Source organism: Pan paniscus, chromosome 3, assembly GCF_029289425.2.
Source record: "Pan paniscus chromosome 3, NHGRI_mPanPan1-v2.0_pri, whole genome shotgun sequence".
Classification (NCBI taxonomy): Eukaryota; Metazoa; Chordata; class Mammalia; order Primates; family Hominidae; genus Pan; species Pan paniscus.
This window is the reverse complement of record NC_073252.2, coordinates 104,621,183-104,640,503: the sequence shown is the minus strand read 5'-3', so window position 1 is coordinate 104,640,503 and position 19,321 is coordinate 104,621,183.

The window sequence follows — 19,321 nt, the reverse complement described above, 5'->3', positions numbered from 1 at the left end:
ACCTTAAATGTAAATGGGTTAAATGCTCTAATTAAAAGACACAGACTGACAAGTTGGATAAAGAGTCAAGACGCATCAGTGTGCTGTATTCAGCAGACCCATCTCATGTGCAGAGACACACATAGGCTCAAAATAAAGGGATGGAGGAAGATCTACCAAGCAAATGGAAAATAAAAAAAAAAGGAGAGGTTGCAATCCTAGTCTCTGATAAAACAGACTTTAAACCAACAAAGATCAAAAGAGACAAAGAAGGCCATTACATAATGGTAAAGGGATCAATTCAACAAGAAGAGCTAACTATCCTAAATATATATGCACCCAATACAGGAACACCCAGATTCATAAAGCAAGGCCTTAGAAACACACAAAGGGACTTAGACTCCCACACAATAATAATGTGAAACTTTAACACCCCACTGTCAACATTAGACAGATCAACAAGACAGAAAGTTAACAAGGATATTCAGGAATTGAACTCAGCTCTGCACCAAGAGGACCTAATAGACATCTACAGACCTCTCCACCCCAAATCACCAGAATATACATTCTTCTCAGCACCACATTGCACTTATTCCAAAATTGACCACATACTTGGAAGTAAAGCACTCCTCAGTAAATGTAAAAGAACAGAAACTATAACAAACTGTCTCTCAGACCACAGTGCAATCAAACTAGAACTCAGGATTAAGAAACTCACTCAAAACCGCTCAACTACATGGAAACTGAACAACCTGCTCCTGAATGACTACTGGGTACATAACGAAATGAAGGCAGAAATAAAGATGTTCTTTGAAACCAACAAGAACAAAGACACAACGTACCAGAATCTCTGGGACACATTTCAAGCAGTGTGTAGAGGGAAATTTATAGCACGAAATGCCCACAAGAGAAAGCAGGAAAGATCTAAAATTGACACCCTAACATCACAATTAAAAGAACTAGAGGAGCAAGAGCAAACACATTCAAAAGCTAGCAGAAGGCAAAAAATAACTAAGATCAGAGCAGAACTGAAGGAGATAGAGACACAAAAAACCCTTCAAAAAATCAGTGAATCCCAGAGCTGGTTTTTAAAAAGATCAACAAAATTGGTAGATCGCTGGACAGACTAATAAAGAAGAAAAGAGAGAAGAATCAAATAGACACAATAAAAAATGATAAAGGGGATATCACCACCAATTCCACAGACATACAAACTACTATCAGAGAATACTATAAACACCTCTACGCAAATAAACTAGAAAATCTAGAAGAAATGGATAAATTACTGGACACATACACTCTCCCAAGACAAAACCAGGAAGAAGTTGAATCCCTGAATAGACCAATAACAGGCTCTGAAATTGAGGCAATAATTAAGAGCCTACCTACCAAAAGAAGTCCAGGAGCAGACAGATTCACAGCTGAATTCTACCACAGGTACAAGGAGGAGCTGGTACCATTCCTTCTGAAACTATTCCAATCAATAGAAAAAGAGGGAATCCTCCCGAATTCATTTTATGAGGCCAGCATCATCCTGATACCAAAGCCTGGCAGAGACACAACATAAAAAGAGAATTTTAGACCAATATCCCTGATAAACATCGATGCAAAAATCCTCAATAAAATACGGGCAAACCGAATCCAGCAGCACATCAAAAAGCTCATCCACCATGATCAAGTGGGCTTCATCCCTGGGATGCAAGGCTGGTTCAACATATGCAAATCAATAAATGGAATCAGGCATATAAACAGAACCAAAGACAAAAACCACATGATTATCTCAATAGATGCAGAAAAGGCCTTTGGCAAAATTCAACAGCCCTTCATGCTAAAAACTCTCAATAAATTAGGTATTGATGGGACATATCTCAAAATAATAAGAGCTATGACAAACCCACAGCCAATATCACACTGAATGGGCACAACTGGAAGCATTCCCTTTGAAAACTGGCACAAGACAGGGATGCCTTCTCTCACCACTGCTATTCAACATAGTGTTGGAAGTTCTAGCCAGGGCAATCAGGCAGGAGAAAGAAATAAAGGGTATTCGATTAGGAAAAGAGGAAGTCAAATTGTCCCTGTTTGCAAGTGACATGATTATATATTTAGAAAACCCCATTGTCTCAGCCCCAAATCTCCTTAAGCTGATAAGCAACTTCAGCAAAGTCTCAGGATACAAAATCAATGTGCAAAAATCACAAGCATTCCTATACGCCAATAACAGACAAACAGAGAGCCAAATCATGAGTGAACTCCCATTCACAATTGCTTCAAAGAGAATAAAATACCTAGGAATCCAATTTACAAGGGATGTGAAGGACCTCTTCAAGGAGAACTACAAACCACTGCTCAATGAAGTAAAAGAGGACATAAACAAATGGAAGAACATTCCATGCTCATGGATTGGAAGACTCAATATCGTGAAAATGGCCATACTGCCCAAGGTAATTTATAGATTCAATGCCATCCCCATCAAGCTACCAATGACTTTCTTCACAGAATTGGAAAAAACTACTTTCAAGTTCATATGGAACCAAAAAAGGGCCCACATTGCCAAGACAATCCTAAGCAAAAAGAACAAAGCTGGAGGCATCACACTACCTGACTTCAAACTATACTACAAGGCTATAGTAACCAAAACAGCATGGTACTGGTACCAAAACAGAGATATAGACCAATGGAACAGAACAGAGCCCTCAGAAATAATACCACACATCTACAACCATCTGATCTTTGACAAACTTGACAAAAACAAGAAATGGGGAAAGGATTCCCTATTTAATAAATGGTCCTGGGAAAACTGGTTAGCCATATGTGGAAAGCTGAAACTGGATACCTTCCTTATACCTTATACAAAAATTAATTCAAGATGGATTAAATACTTAAATATTAGACCTAAAACCATTAAAACCCTAGAAGAAAACCTATGCAATACCATTCAGGACATAGGCATGGGCAAGGACTTCATGTCTAACACACCAAAAGCAATGGCAACAAAAGCCAAAATTGACTAATGGGATCTAATTAAACTAAAGAGCTTCTGCACAGCAAAAGAAACTACCATCAGAGTGAACAGGCAACCTACAGAATGGGAGAAAATTTTTGCAATCTACTCATCCTACAAAGGGCTAATATCCAGAATCTACAATGAACTCAAACAAACTTACAAGAAAAAAATAACCCCATAAAAAAGTGGGCGAAGGATATAAACAGACAGTTCTCAAAAGAAGACATTTATGCAGCCAAGAGACACATGAAAAAATGCTCATCATCACTGGCCGTCAGAGAAATGCAAATCAAAACCACAATGAGATACCATCTCACACCAGTTAGAATGGCAATCATTAAAAAGTCAGGAAACAACAGGTGCTGGAGAGGATGTGGAGAAATAGGAACACTTTTACACTGTTGGTGGGACTGTAAACTAGTTCAACCATCGTGGAAGACAGTGTGGCAATTCCTCAAGGATCTAGAACTAGAATTATCATTTGACCCAGCCATCCCATTACTGGGTATATACCCAAAGGATTATAAATCATGCTGCTATGAAGACACATGCACACGTATGTTTATTGAGGCACTATTCACAATAGCAAAGACTTGGAACCAATCCAAATGTCCATCAACGATAGACTGGATTAAGAAAATGTGGCACATATACACCATGGAATACTATGCAGCCATAAAAAAGGATGAGTTCATGTCCTTTGTAGGGACATGGATGAAGCTGGAAACCATCATTCTCAGTAAACTCTCGCAAGGACAAAAAACCAAACACCGCATGTTCTCACTCATAGGTGGGAATTGAACAATGAGAACACTGGGACACAGGAAGGGGAACATCACACAACAGGGCCTGTTGTGGGGTGGCGGTCTGGGGGATGGATAGCATTAGGAGATATACCTAGTGTAAACGAAGAGTTAATGGGTACAGCACACCAACATGGCACATGCATACATATATAACAAACCTGCACGTTGTGCACATGTACCCTAGAACTTAAAGTATAATAATAAATAAATAAATAAAACAAATCATTTTAATCTAGTTGAGGTGTACCTATTTTCTTTTGTCCTTACTTTTAGGTTAAGTTATTTGAAGGGTATTAAGTGAAAGCCTGTGTTGTTCACCATAGCCTGTTTTTGGCAAAGACTGCACTCCACTTTGTTTCTCAAAAGTCCATAAAATTGTAGTATTTTCTGGTTTTTTTTAGCATATTAGCAACTGCTTTCTTCATTTCCCTCTCTGAACTTGTACACTTCTAGAGCCAAAAAATGCTTTGATAAAAAATTGTATGCAGAATGCAGGTATTTACTATTCTGCAGTTCTTTTTTCTTTGGGATCCTGACCCATTTATTCTCGATTTCCTTGCTAGCCCTCAACTCCAACTGATTTCTCTTCAGCCCAGTGAGACAAACATAAAATCTATACCACATCTTTTTTGGGGGTTCCATGCCCTCAAGTAATAGTTGACAAGTAGCCCAAAGGGAAAAGTGGTCACAAATGTAGAATTCACCTCAATGCTGTTCCTTCCTTTCTGATATCTTCGTAGTTCAACTCATTTGCCTTAATTGTAATCTAATACCTTATAAACTACTGTTTGTTTTGCTTTGTTTATCCACATTCTACATCTGCCCTCTGCTACAGGTTTAACTTGATCCAGTTATCCCATCATAACTGAAAAGCCTCTGCAGACTATTCCAATATATTTCATCCACTACAGTTGAAAGAAACGTCATGGAAGTTATTTAACTTTAGGATATACTTTAAAGAATAAAAAGGGGGCCAGGCATGGCGGCTTATGCCTGTCATCTCAGCACTGTGGGAGGCCAAGGCGGGCAGATCACCTATGGTCGGGAGTTCGAGACCAGCCTGACCAACATGGTGAAACCCTATCTCTACTAAAAAATACAAAAATTAGCCAGGCGTAGTGGCAGGCGCCTGTAATCCCAGCTACTCGGGAGGTTGAGGTAGGAGAATCGCTTGAGTCCAGGAAGCAGAGGTTACAGTGAGCAGAGGTCGCACCATTGCACTCCAGCCTGGGCACAGGGCAAGACTCTGTCTCAGAAAAAAAAAAAAAAAAAAAGAATAAAAATGGAAAAAAATTTTGAACTCACTTGAATGTTACATTAAACATCTTACATGTGTGTTTATTATTATTATTATTACTTATTTTTAGAGAGAAAGTCTCACTCTGTCACCCAGGCTGGAGTGCAGTGGCACAATCTCAGCTCACTGCAACCTCCGACCGTAAGGTTCAAACCATTCTTATACCTCAGCCTATCAATTAGCTGGGATTACAGGGATGTACCACCACAGCTGGCTAATTTTTAAAATATTTTTAGTAGAGAGACAGTTGCACCATGTTGGCCAGGCTTATCTCAAATTTCTGGCCTCAACTGATCCACTCACCTGGACCTTCCAAAGCGTTATGATTATGGGTGTGAGCCACCGTGCCCGGTCTTACATGCGTAATATTTTATGGAAGTGTGGCAGGCCAATTCTCCCTGACAATCACACAGAAAGGTCTGTATGACAATCACACAGACAGGCCTGCATAGCACTTCAGTTACACAGACAAATTTCCACAGAGCTGCCTTAACATTGAGCAAATAGTTAAGCCTAGGGAAATCAGTGCCCAGACATCAAAGCTAGAAATGAAACATATGGTCGGTAGAAATCTTGCATGGGCTTCTCCCTAACCTGGAGCAAACCAAAATAATAGAGACCGTCTTTCATTCCTGGTGCCAGGACCCATATCTGAGACAAGTCAAGGTAACAGAGGCAGCTGTTTGAATAGATTCATTCGAGAGTCTAAGGCAGCTCTCCAGACTAAGCTGTAAAAAAGATAAGATAGAAATAATCACCCTGGTACCACAGTAGACAGGCCTTGGAGGTACTGGGGCCCTTTTAATTGGACTTAGCAAGCATTTTTGCCTCTGATCTTCTAGTTGAAACAAAATTAGTTACCAACAAACTTAGGCGAATGTTATACGGCACCTAGGCACGTAACCCCAACCTATATAAGCACTAAGAAAATTGTAACACTTTGACTTGGTCTGGTGGAATTATCTCTGGCCTTCTCCCTGTATCCAGTTACAGCAATAAATTCCCTTCTTCCCTAGTTTGTCTGTTTCTCGTTATTGGGCCTTGAGAAAACACAGCCTGACCCGGCTTGGTTCCGGAAACAGAAGTATTTTCTACTTTAATTTCGCACATTCAGTTTTGCTTCAGTCTTAATCTACTAACAATTGAATGTGTATTTATTCTTTTTAACCTTACCTAAATATTGCTATTTGCAAGCTTTTTACCTAATTACTCTTCTAAGAGTTAATTAAAATCTCCCTTTACAACATATTATTTTCTTGTATTTTCTTCGTATTAAAATAACACTTGTCCTTTAAAATCAGCTCTGATTAGAGAGCTTCATTTTTATTTTCCACTTTTCAGAGGATTAGCAACAACATTCATGTGAAAACACTGATGCACAGGTAATAAGTTGCTTCAGGTTCTATTTTGCAGACTTAAAAAGAGGAAAAAACTATTTCATGCTTTACACATTTAATTTGTCTCATTATACTTTAAGTTTTATGTTATTTCACAGCTGGTAAAAAAATAAAATAAATCTTCATTGAGTTTGTATAGTACAATTACCAAGAAAGGAGGAACTTTTCCTGTTTGACTCAATGCTACATTGCTCCATGTCTAGAACAGTGCCTGGAAGATAGTAGTAACCCATAAGAGTTTATGTTAAGAATAACATATTGCTCTTTCAATTACTATTTTCAACTCTTTTCTTGTCTAATTTCTACTACTTCTGCCTAATATCTATTGAACACTTAGTATATGCCAGAAACTTTCACTTAACTTTATTACATTTAATTATTACAATAAATTTTATAAGTGCATCACCCACATTTTAATAACTAGAATGTTAGAAGATTTATACGAATTGCCTAAGAGCATACAGTTAATAAGTAAGAGAAATGAGATTTCATCATCAAAATCCATTGGTGATCTCTGAAATTCAAATAAAATTGATTGAATCTCCCTCTCATAAGCAAGGATCTCTGCATCCCTCACAATCTGGAGACATAAGTTAATGCAAACAGCACTAACATGTTTTTTCTAATGATGTTTGATCCTGGTTTAGTTCTGGTGTCTACAGAAGGTGTTCCTGTTAGATATGTGTTTCACCATCTCATCTGAGAGAAGGAACACAGCCCCTTTGTTTTTTCTAAAATTTAATTGATACAAGGCATGTGTGCAGCAGACTTCAGTGAAAATTCAGGGTAAGGTAAAGAAGTCTATATTACAGCTGTTAACAGCAGAAAACATCATATGTATTAGACAACTGTACTTAAAAAGCTCTGGAGATCTTTCCCCAATTTGGGCTCCAGAATTTCACTATGTAATTCAACTTTCTCTTACTTTCTCTATTCTCTCATTTCTGCTGTCCTCTCAATTACCAAATTCCTGTTTGTTACATGCTTGTTTGTTATTATATGAAGATGTACTTATTCTTTGTGCCTACCAACCCATATCCTAAGGATCTTACTATGTACAGCCACTCAAGCTAAGACAGTGCTCTTCCTGAGAGGAATTCTAAAATCGGCTATTATGATTTAGTGTATGGTTTGCCTGTGTATATTTTTAATAGTTAAATCAGGTCATTGGGAACTCTAAATGCACTGTCCTTATAATCATAATGTATTTCTAATTTATTGAATTGCTTTGCTTGTACCCACTTCTTGAAGAAATATTTTCTTTTGAAGGGTTAAGGATTATATTTTCTCAGTTGTTATATTATCTACTCTCCATTCACTTGCCTATTAGAGGGAATTCTCATATCACTCTACATACTAGTAAAAGGCAAAAGATTTATACCATCTCAAGAGAAACCAGAGTATCACTCTACATACTAGTTCAACTGAAATTTTTCTCTCTCAACTTTGGTAAACAAGTACAAGATTTAGTGGTACAATCATCACTACTCCTGTGAGTTCTTCCAAAGTGCAGTTCATTTTTTCAACTGTTACCTTCATCTCCTAATGTTTTCATGGTTTCAACATTTGGTCTACCAATTTCTTTTCAGGATAATCAATCAAAACACATTTCCTGTCTTAAACCACAGACCTATAAGTAGAAGTTTCCAATAATAAATCTAAGAAAAATTGCATACTTATCTATAAATTGTCATGACAAACTGCTGTAATAAGCTAAAACAGCACAGATGTTTTTCCATTAGGTTGGTACAATATTTATTTTGAAATGATTTTTTAATCTTGTTGCTTTTCTGTTGTAATTTCTGTAAGACAGATGTGATATTTTAGCAAAATGACTCTAACATGACTTCTTAAAGAAAATATATGCCTCTATGTGAGCTTTTAAACCCTACTTACAAATGCTTATCTCTAACCCTTTATAATAAACTTTAATTTTTCATTTAAATTATTTTTCAAATTTTTGTTTTGACTTTTTTGCTGATTAAGTTAACTTTTACTTTACAAATACCTGTTTCCACTCATTCCCAATTGGGTCCCTTCTCAAAATACATGTTGTCATGTTGAAATCACCTCATTGGTAATAGATTTCAAAACAAAATTGGCAATGAGGTCTCAAGATGATCAAGCCTTGCCTGAAATGTTAATTTTCTCACAAAATTCAATTTGGTCCTGTTCCCTCTTACTTTTTTAAATTCTGCATTACTAGCCTTGCATCTAATCTGGGGGTCTGAACATCTACCTTCAAATGCCTAGACTAGCAAAAAGGAAACTTAAGTTACCTTAAAATATATTTTCATAGAAAGTTAATTAAAAGGTAACTTTAAAGTGATGTAGACTGAGGAAGAAAGAAGTGACTAAGTATGGTCCGTTTGCCTTCAGACTGACAGATAAGTGATTCAAGTTTCTTTCTGACTCTTCCTTTGGTTCATTTCTTGGTTCACTACTATAGTTTCATCCCCAAGTCTATTTCTCCCTCCAATGGGTGCCTTTATGTTTTGCAACTTGGGTTCAAGCTAAGCAATGGGGTAAAGAGGGGCTTTTTTTGGTTAAAAGTAAGAAAGGAAGACTACTCTTTTTAGCCATACTGGAGAGTGTCTAGATTTATTCTACTTCCTGAAACAACTAAAAAATAGAAAAGCTATGAAACAGTCATTGTTAACAATTTGAACAATAGTCAGGAAAGATGAGTAATCCCTGAGAGATGAGGAAAAAATTAGATGTGCCACACAATTAGCCCAGTGTATTATCTGGAGAAAGTTTCCAGACTGAAGTGCAGTGAGGAGAAACTGAGGTGGAATCAGCAGTCTCTCTGGGTGGAGATGAAGCTGGAAGTTCAAGGAGGCCAAGATAGCTGTGGTTGACAGGGCAGAGGAGCGGACAAAGACATTACAAGAAAACTACAGACCAATATGTCTCATGAACATTGATGCAAAAATCCTCAGCAAAATATTAGCAAGAATGTATAGAAAGAATTATAAAGTATGCCTGAGTGGGATTTATTCCAGATATGTAAGGTTGACTCAACATTTGAAAATGAAGTAATATAGTCAATCACATGAACAGGTTAAAGAAAAATATGATGCAATCATATCAGTGGGTCCAGAGAAACCATTTTGCAAAATCCAAAACCATTTATGGCTTTAAAAAAAAAAAAAAAAAAAACTTTCAGCAAATTAAAAATAAAGAATAATTTCCTCAACTTGATTTTAAAAAAAATACAAAGAACCCAAAGCTAACTTTATATATATATATATATATATTTATTATTATTATTATTTGAGATGGCATCTCCCTGTGACACTCAGGCTGGAGTGCAATGGCACAAGCTCAGCTCACTGCAACCTCCACCTCCCGAGTTCAAGTAATTCTCCTGCCCCAGCCTCCCAAGTAGCTGGGGCTACAGGCGCACACCATCACATCCGGCTAATTTTTGTATTTTTAGTAGAGATGTGGTTTCACCATATTGGCCAGGCTGCTCTCGAACTCCTGACCTCAAGTGATCCACCTGCCTCGGCCTCCCAAAGTGCTGGGATTACAGGAGTGAGCCACCGCGCCCTGCCACTTTATATTTAATAGTGAGAAACTTGAAGCTTTCCTGCTAATATCAGGAACATGACAAGAATATCCCCCATTACCACTCCTTTTCACATATTATACTGGAAGTCCTAGCTAATACAAGAAGACAGGAAAAAAAAGGCATACAAACTGGAAATGAAGAGAAACTGTCTTTGTGCACAGATGACATGATTGTAGAGAAAATCTGAACAACAAAACTTCTGGGAACTAATAAGTGATTTCACAGCAAGGTTTCAGGATATAAGGTTAATATGTAAAAGCCAATCACATTTTATATACCAGTAATGAAAAAGTGAAATTTGAGATTAAAAACTCATTACTATTTAAATTAGCACCAAAAAAAAAATGAGCTCCTCAGATAAATCTACCAAAGTATGTGCAAGATCTACAAAAGGAAAACTACAAAACTCTGATGAAAGGAATCAAAAAGAAAAAAGAAATAAATTGAAAAATATGCCATGTTGAAGGATAGGAAGACTCAGTACTATCAAGATGTCAGTTTAATAGATTTAACACAATCCCAATCAAAATCCCAACAAGTTGTTTTATGGATATGAGTGAACTAATTTTATTATCTATAGGGACAGGCAAGAGATTCAACTCAATATTGAAGGAGAAGGCAAAGTCCAAAGACTGATACTACCTGACTTCAAGACTTACAATATAGTGGCAGTAATTACCACAGTGTGATATTGGTGGAAAAAAAACAGTTCAGTGGAACATAACAGAAAGCCCAGAAATAGACACACATAAATAGAGTCAACTGATCTTTGACAAAGGAGCAAAGGCAATACAATGGAGAAGAGATAACCTTTTCAACAAATGGCAATGCAACAACTGGTTATCCACATGCAAAAGAAATAAATCTAGACACAGATCTTACACCCTTCAGAAAAATGAACTCTAAATGGCTCATAGACCTAAATGTGAAATGTGAAGCTTTAAAACTTCTAGAAGACACCATAGAAGAAAACCTAGATGAACTTGGGTAGGGTGATGTTTTTTTATATACAACACCAAAGGTTCAATTTATGAAAGAAGTAATTGATAAACAGGACTTCGTTAATATTTTAAAATGTCTGCTCTGTAAAAGACAAGAGAATATGAAGACAAGTCACAGACTATGAAAAAATATTTGCAAGAGACACATCTGATAAAGGACTGTTAAACAAAATATGCAAAGAACTTCTAAACTTCATCAATAAAAAAATGAACAATCTGATTAAAGATTGGGCAAAAGACCTAAACAGCCACCCCACAAGAATTATATATGGCAAATAAGCATATAAAAGGACATTCAACATTATATGTCATCAGGGAAATGCAAATCAAAACAATGAGATCACTACATACTTATTATAATGCTCAAAATCTAAAACATTGACAACACAAAATGCTGACAAAGATGCGGAGGAACAGAAACTTCTTCACCACTTATGCTGGTGGTAATGCAAAAGAGTACAGCCAATCTGTTTGGAAGATAGTTTGGCAGTTTCTTACAAAATTAAACATACTTTTACCATGTGATTCAGCATTCACACTCCTTGGTGTTTATTTATATAAATCAAAATCTGCACTTACAAAAATCTACAGATGGATGTTTATAGCAGCTTTATTCATAATTGTCAAAACTTGGAAGCCACCAAGATGTTACTTTTTGAGCAAACAGATAAACTGTGGCACATCCATCCAGACAGTGAAATATTATTCAGTACCATAAAAAGACATGAAGGAGAAACCCTAAATGCATATTACTAAGTGAAAGAAGCCAATCGGAAAAGGCTAAGTACTTCATGACTCCAACTATATGACATTCAGGAAAAGGCAAAACTTTGTACAATGGAGGCTGTAAGAAGAACAGTGATGGCCAAGGGTAAGAGGAAGGGAAAAACGAATAGGAAGAGCACAGAGGATTTTTCAGGTAGTGTAACTGAACATCCACATGCCAAACATTTGATGAATCTATACACAGAACTTATACCTTTCACAAAAATTATTTCTAAATAGATTATAGACTAGATGTAAAACACAAAACTTCATATTACACTATAATGGTAGATAAATGTCATTATTCTTTTTGGACTTTCATCCAAACTCCTATGATGTATAATACCAAAAGTGAAACCTAATGTAAACTGTAAACTTTGGATAATAATAATATGCCCATGTAAGTTCATCAGTTTTACCAAAGGTGCCAGTATCATGTGGGATCCAAAACAATCTCAATCAAAATCTCAGCATGTTTTTTGTGGTAGAAATTGATATGCCGATTCTAAAATTCATATGGAATATAAATGAGAAGATTCAAAACAACTTTCAAAGACAGCAGATTCAGAAGACTTATGGTACATGACTTCAAAACTTATTATCAAACTATGGCAAAAAAGACAGTGTGGTATTGGCATCAAGATAGACAAACAATTAGAACAGCATAGAGAATCTAAAAATAGACCCACAGTTGTTTTTCTGCAAAGACATAAAGTAAATTTAATATAGTCTTTTCATCAATTAATACTGGAATAATTATATATGCATTTTTTAAAAACAGCTTCTATTAATATATTGCATTATATACAAAAATGGATACAAATTATAGATATAAGCATAAGATAAAAATATGAAATTTCTAGTGAAAACATAGGAAAAAAATATTTGTAGCCTTGGTTAGACAATAATTTTTTATAACAGCTTTTTTTTCTTTTTTTTTGAGACAGAGTCTCACTCTGTCATCCAGGCTGTATAGTACAGTGGTGTGATCTCAGCTCACCGCAACCTCCGCCTCCCAGGTTCAAGCGATTCTCCTGCCTCAGCCTCCCAAGTAGCTGGGATCACAGGCATCTGCCACTACAACCAGCTAATTTTTATATTTTTAGTAGAGATGGGATTTCACCATGTTGGCCATGCTGGTCTTGAATTCCTGACCTCAGGTGATCTGCCCATCCTGGCCTCCCAAGTTCTGGGATTACAGGTGTGAGCCACTGTGCCCAGACAACAGCTTTATTAAGATATAATTTACATATAAATTTGGAAAAGGATATTGTATTAGTCACTGTTCTCTAGAAGGATAGGACTAATAGGATAGATGTATATATGAAAGAAAGTTTAATAAGGAGTATTGACTCACACCATCACAACGTGAAGTCTCACAATAGTGAGAGGTGACAGCGTGCTGGCAGTCCTCAGAGCCCTTGCTCGCTCTCAGCACCTCCTCTGCCTGGGCTCCCACTTTGGCGGCACTTGAGGAGCCCTTCAGCCCACCGCTGCACTGTGGGAACCCCTTTCTGGGCTGGCCAAGGCCAGAGCCTGCTCCCTCAGCTTGCAGGGAGGTATGGAGGGAGAGGCGCGAACGGGAACTGGGGCTACGCGCGGCGCTTGCGGGCCAGGGAGAGTTCCGGGTGGGCGTGGGCTTGGCGGCCCCGCACTCGGAGCAGCCGGAGGGCCCTGCCGGCCCCGGGCAATGAGAGGGTTAGCACCCGGGCCAGCGGCTGCAGAGGGTGTACTGGGTCCCCCAGCAGTGCCGGCCCGCTGGCGCTGCGCTTGATTTCTAGCCGGACCTTACCTGCCTTCCCGCGGGGCAGGGCTCGGGACCTGCAGCCCGCCATGCCTGAGCCTCCCACCCACTCCGTGGGCTCCTGTGCGGTCCGAGCCTCCCCGATGAGCGCCGCCCCCTGCTCCACGGTGCCCAGTCCCATCGACCACCCAAGGGCTGAGGAGTGCGGGCGCGCTGCACCGGGACTGGCAGGCAGCTCCACCTGCAGCCCCGGTGAGGGATCCACTGGGTGAAGCCAGCTGGGCTCCTGAGTCTGGTGGGGACGTGGAGAACCTTCATGTCTAGCTCAGGGATTGTAAATACACCAACTGGCATTCTATCTAGCTCAAGGTTTGTAAACACACCAATCAGCACCCTGTGTCTAGCTCAGAGTTTGTGAATGTACCAATTGACACTCTGTATCTAGCTATTCTGATGGGGCCTTGGAGAACCTTTGTGTCCATACTCTGTATCTAACTAATCTGGTGGGGGTGGAGAACGTTTGTGTCTAGCTCAGGGATTGTAAAGGTACCAATCAGCGCCCTATCAAAACAGACCACTCAGCTCTACCAATCAGCAGGATGTGGGTGGGGCCAGATAAGAGAATAAAAGCAGGCTGCGGAGCTAGCAGTGGCAACCCGCTCGGGTCCCCTTCCACACTTTGGAAGCTTTGTTCTTTTGCTCTTTGCAATAAATCTTGCCACTGCTCACTCTTTGGGTCCACGCTGCTTTTATGAGCTGTAACACCGCGAAGGTCTGCAGCTTCACTCCTGAAGCCAGCGAGACCGCGAGCCCACCGGGAGGAACGAATAACTCCAGACGCACCGCCTTAAGAGCTGTAACACTCACCGCAAAGGTCTGCAGCTTCACTCCTAAAGCCAGCAAGACCACGAACCCACCAGAAGGAAGAAACTCCAAACACATCCGAACGTCAGAAGGAACAAACTCCAGACGCGCCACCTTAAGAGCTGTAACACTCACCGCGAGGGTCTGCGGCTTCATTCTTGAAGTCAGTGAGACCAAGAACCCACCAATTTCAGACACAATAGGACGTCGGCAAGCTGAGGAACAAGAAAGCCAGTCCAAGTCCCAAAACCTCAAAAGTAGGGAAGCCAGCAGTGCAGCCTTCCATCTGTGGCTTAAGGTCCAAGAGACACTGGCAAACCACTGGTGTGAGTCCAAAAGCTGAAGAACTTGGAGTCTGATATACAAGGGCAAGAAGCATCCAGCGTGGGAGAAAGATGAAGGCCAGAAGACTCAGCAAGTCTGCTCCTTCTATCTTCTTCTGCCTGTTTTAGTCTAGCTGTGCTGGCAGCTGATTAGATGTGCCCACCCAGATTGAGGGTGGGTCTGCCTCTCCCAGTCCACTGACTCAAATGTTAATCTCCTTCGACAACACCCTCACAGACACACCCACAAACAATACTTTGCATCCTTCAACCCAATCAAGTTGACACTCAATACTAACCATCACAGACACAATTCAGCCCATAGCACCAAGTGTGTAGGCAAGGATGTGAAACAACTTGAACTCTCACAGCTGGTAAGGATATGAAATGGTATAATCACTTAAGGGAAATAGTTTAGGAGTATTTTTAAAAGTTAAGCAAGAGTCAGTCACAGTGATATGTGCTGATAGTCCCAGCTTCTAGAGAGGCTGAGGTAGGAGGACAACTTGAGCCCAGGAGTTGATGACCAGGCTGGGCAGCATCACAAGATTCCTCCATCTCTACAAATAAATGAATTAATTAAAAGTTAAACATACACCAGCTATATGTATAATCTATCACCTATGTGTAAGTATGCACCAGCCATTTCTAGATATTGCTCATGAGAAATGAAAGCATATGTCCTATGCAAAGACATGTACATAAGGTTAATTGCACCCCAAATGTTAATTAACAGATAAATGGATAAACACACTGTGGTATAGCCACATGGTGAGTACCACCCACCAATGATCATTCACTGTTAGTATATACAAGTACAATTGTTCTTCGCATGTTGATCTTGTATCATTCAACCTTGCTAAACTCACTTATTCACAACTGAACAGTTGATGTACCCAAAACAGATGAGTATGTGTAGTGTTGTGTTGTGCTGAGTGAGCAAATAAGACAAAGGAGAGTTGTATGTTCCATGATTCCACTCATACCAACTTAAAAAAAAAATGCAAACTAGGCTGGGCGCCGTGGCTCATGCCTATAATGCCAGCACTTTGGGAGGCCAAGGCAGGCGGATCACCTGAGGTCAGGAGTTTGAGACCAGCCTGACCAACGTGGAGAAACCCCGTTTCTACTAAAAATACACAATTAGCCGGGCATGGTAGCACATGCCTCTAATCCCGGCTACTCGGGAGGCTAAGACAGGAGAATCGCTTGAACCCAGGAGGCAGAGGTTGCAGTGAGCCAAGATAGCACCATTGAACTCCAGCCTGGGCAACAAGAGCAAAACTCCGTCTCAAAAAAAAAAAAAAAAAGCAAACTGTTCTGTACTGATGGACATCAGACAGCAATTGCCAGCAGATGGGGGTATAGTGCGAAATAACAGGAGGAAGAAAACACAAAAGCACATAGAAACTTTTGGAGGTGGTAGATACATTTGTTACTCTGATGCAGTGATGGTTTTATGGTACACAGTTGTCAAAATTTTTCATGTTGTACACTTTGAATATGTGCAATTTATTGTATGTCTATTATACCTCAATAACTATTTAGACTTTTAAAAACATATGTGCATACTTTAAAATATTTCTTCAGCTTTCCTCATTTTAATGGCCTTTCAAAAAAGAGCTAACATGGGAAAGGAACCACCATATTTACAAAAAGCAAGAATAAATGAGAGTTTATGGTGAGCCCAAGTACAGAATCAATCTAAATCTAATGCTTCAGTGTTTTGAACTTCAATAAAATCTTACGTCTGGCACAGACATCATAAAAGCTTTAAAACTTCTGGTACATCAAATACTTCAAGAAGAAATATTTTGATAACTATATTTTTAAAATAAAGAAAATAGAGAGGTTCTGTTTTTCTTAACATACACATGTGTTTTAAAAGGGGAGCATAAACTTGATTTTTTTATGGAAGGTTTCCTGGATACATAACATTGTACAGCCCAAAATACCAAAAATGTAGCTATTTAATCCAATTCAGCAAATGTAACATGGAAATAAAATATTTCCACTTACCTTTTGAATAAAGAATATTGAAAAAGAAATAGAAGACAAGATTTTCAGTGTGGATTGAACCAATAATGATTAGATTAATTCAGTCTTAAGTTATTCATTGGGCCTACATTAGTTTCATCTTCAAATAAATAAATTCTTAGCTTTCAAAATTCTCTTTGGTCCGGAAAAAAGATAAGGATCCACATTCTTCCCCTCATAGATCTTCTAATTTTTCATAGTATTTCATGTATCACCACACTGGCAGAAAATAAATATCCAGAGTAGTATGTATCGCAATACTGGCAGTGCCCACAGCAAGAACACTAGATAATCTTTTTTTCTGAAGTATTTATGTGAACTGTGTTCTAATTGAGGTCAATTTTGATATGCAATTGATCAGACAAATTATCCATATACATTAGCTGGACAGCAAAAGTGATGAACAAGTCTTCCCTTAGCTCCTACTATATATAATCACACAGCAATTAAAGAAGCCAAAAGGTAGCAGGAAGAGATTTAAATTTTGACTCAAAGAATATGGATTTGCATTCTAGTCTTGCTGGTTTCTAATTCTGTGATCTTGAAAAAAATCAGATTTTATAAATTTCTGTTTCTGACCTGAGAAATTAGAATGATTAACATCTATAACTTACTGTGCATATTTAATTTGGCAAAGTATAGGTAATTTTTAAGTGACAAAGCATCATGCATATACATACATAAGGTATTGTTATCTGACTAGCAGAGAAAACAGAAGAGCGTAGATTCCTTTTTAGGTCTAACTTCCTTCAGTTAATAGATTCATGAATCATTGCTCATTTTTATTGAGGATAACTCCTGTATTTCCCTTAAAAAGTGGCTGGAGGGGGAGGCTGAGGTGGGCGGATCATGAGGTCAGGAGATCGAGACCATCCTGGCTAACACGGTGAAACGCCATCTCTACTAAAAATACAAAAAATTAGCCGGGCGTGGTGGCGGGCGCCTGTAGTCCCAGCTACTCGGGAGGCTGAGGCAGGAGAATGGCGTGAACCCAGGAGGCGGAGCTTGCAATGAGCCAAGATTGTGCCACTGCACTCCAGCCTGGGCGACAGAGCAAGACTCCGTCTCAAAAAAAAAAAAAAAAAAAAAAGCGGGGGGGCGCTGGAGGGCCTTCTTGAGGTACTCTTTATCTGTATCAATTCAAGTTTGAAGGGAAAGTCACCCTTTCAAACGAACTAGAAAAATCAGTATGTACCATAAAATTAGAGACTCAATTTGTTACATTACTGCCAGGATGACTTTTGGAAACATCTTTTCCACATATTTTGTTAAGTCATATAACTGATATGAATGATGTTATGTTGACATGACTCCGGGAGAGACAGGGTAACAAGATAAAATCTGCACAATCCAGTTACTCTGGCATCAGTTACTCTATTGATGCCATGAAATAAATCATTGAGGTTGTCGTATAACTTTTATGTGAACCATTTAATATTCTGATGGGATTTTTTTCCCATTTGAAAATTAAAGAGCCATTTATTTTATTGTTTTAATTAGTCTCTTATAGATTTATTTCCCCAACAATTTTGTCATTAGAAGAGGATTGGCTTTCACCTAGATGACAAGGCTTGTCAGCACAAATATAAAGTTTTCTGTAAATAGCATCCAGTAGTTAGTCCTATGCTGAATCCAAAACCTCTTATTTTGCATGTCTGAAATAGAGTGGAGATGGTTGTTTACAAACCATCTCCTGAGCTTACTGGCAAAGATCACGGAAAGTTCGAGGTAAAGACTGATATAATGGATAATTTACTTACCATTCTTTCCTAGTCTTCAGTTGCACAGTGGAAAGGGAAAAGAGCGGAAGGGCAGAGGAAGAGGGGATGCTATTTTTATAAGGACAATGAGCTGGGAAATAATGAGAAATGCAAAAACTATAAATAGTTTTGAGATTATTCACATTTTGAAACCATTTCATGCTTTTATGAGTTTGAATCTAGTTTTAAGTTTATAATATACTTTACTTCAGGACATCAACTAGAAAGGAACTATGGAGACATTTCTGTTAACTGGTTTACATCAATATGCAAGGAAAAGTAGTACTGGTGACAGACTTGGGGACACAATTTGGATATGGCAGCCTGGCTCCTATTCTGGCTTTCCATAATAATATTCTAAAGTTAATCTGTCCATTGAGCTCTTTAAGTTAGGATGAATGAACCAGCTATGGTACATGCAGCCAATGTGAATGAATCATTATGGATTGGGCATGGGAGTTCCTTCTCTCTGCCTAACCCACATATAGTTTCATTTTTTAGTGGTATGAAGTTAATTATTTCTCCTTTAATGTTTAGTGTTCCATCCAATGGCATTAACTTCATAGGGAAAAAATAAATCTTTAATGCTATGACTTTACAGAAGTCAGAGAAATTGAGAATGTTGACACGTATAGTTAAATACTTTTGGATCACTAAGCATAAAGGCAGAGGCAAACTATAAGGATTCCATTTACTTTTTCTCAGTTCATTCAATTTTAGCATCTTCTAGCTGCTACTTAGTCTTAACTAATAATTGCTCTCAA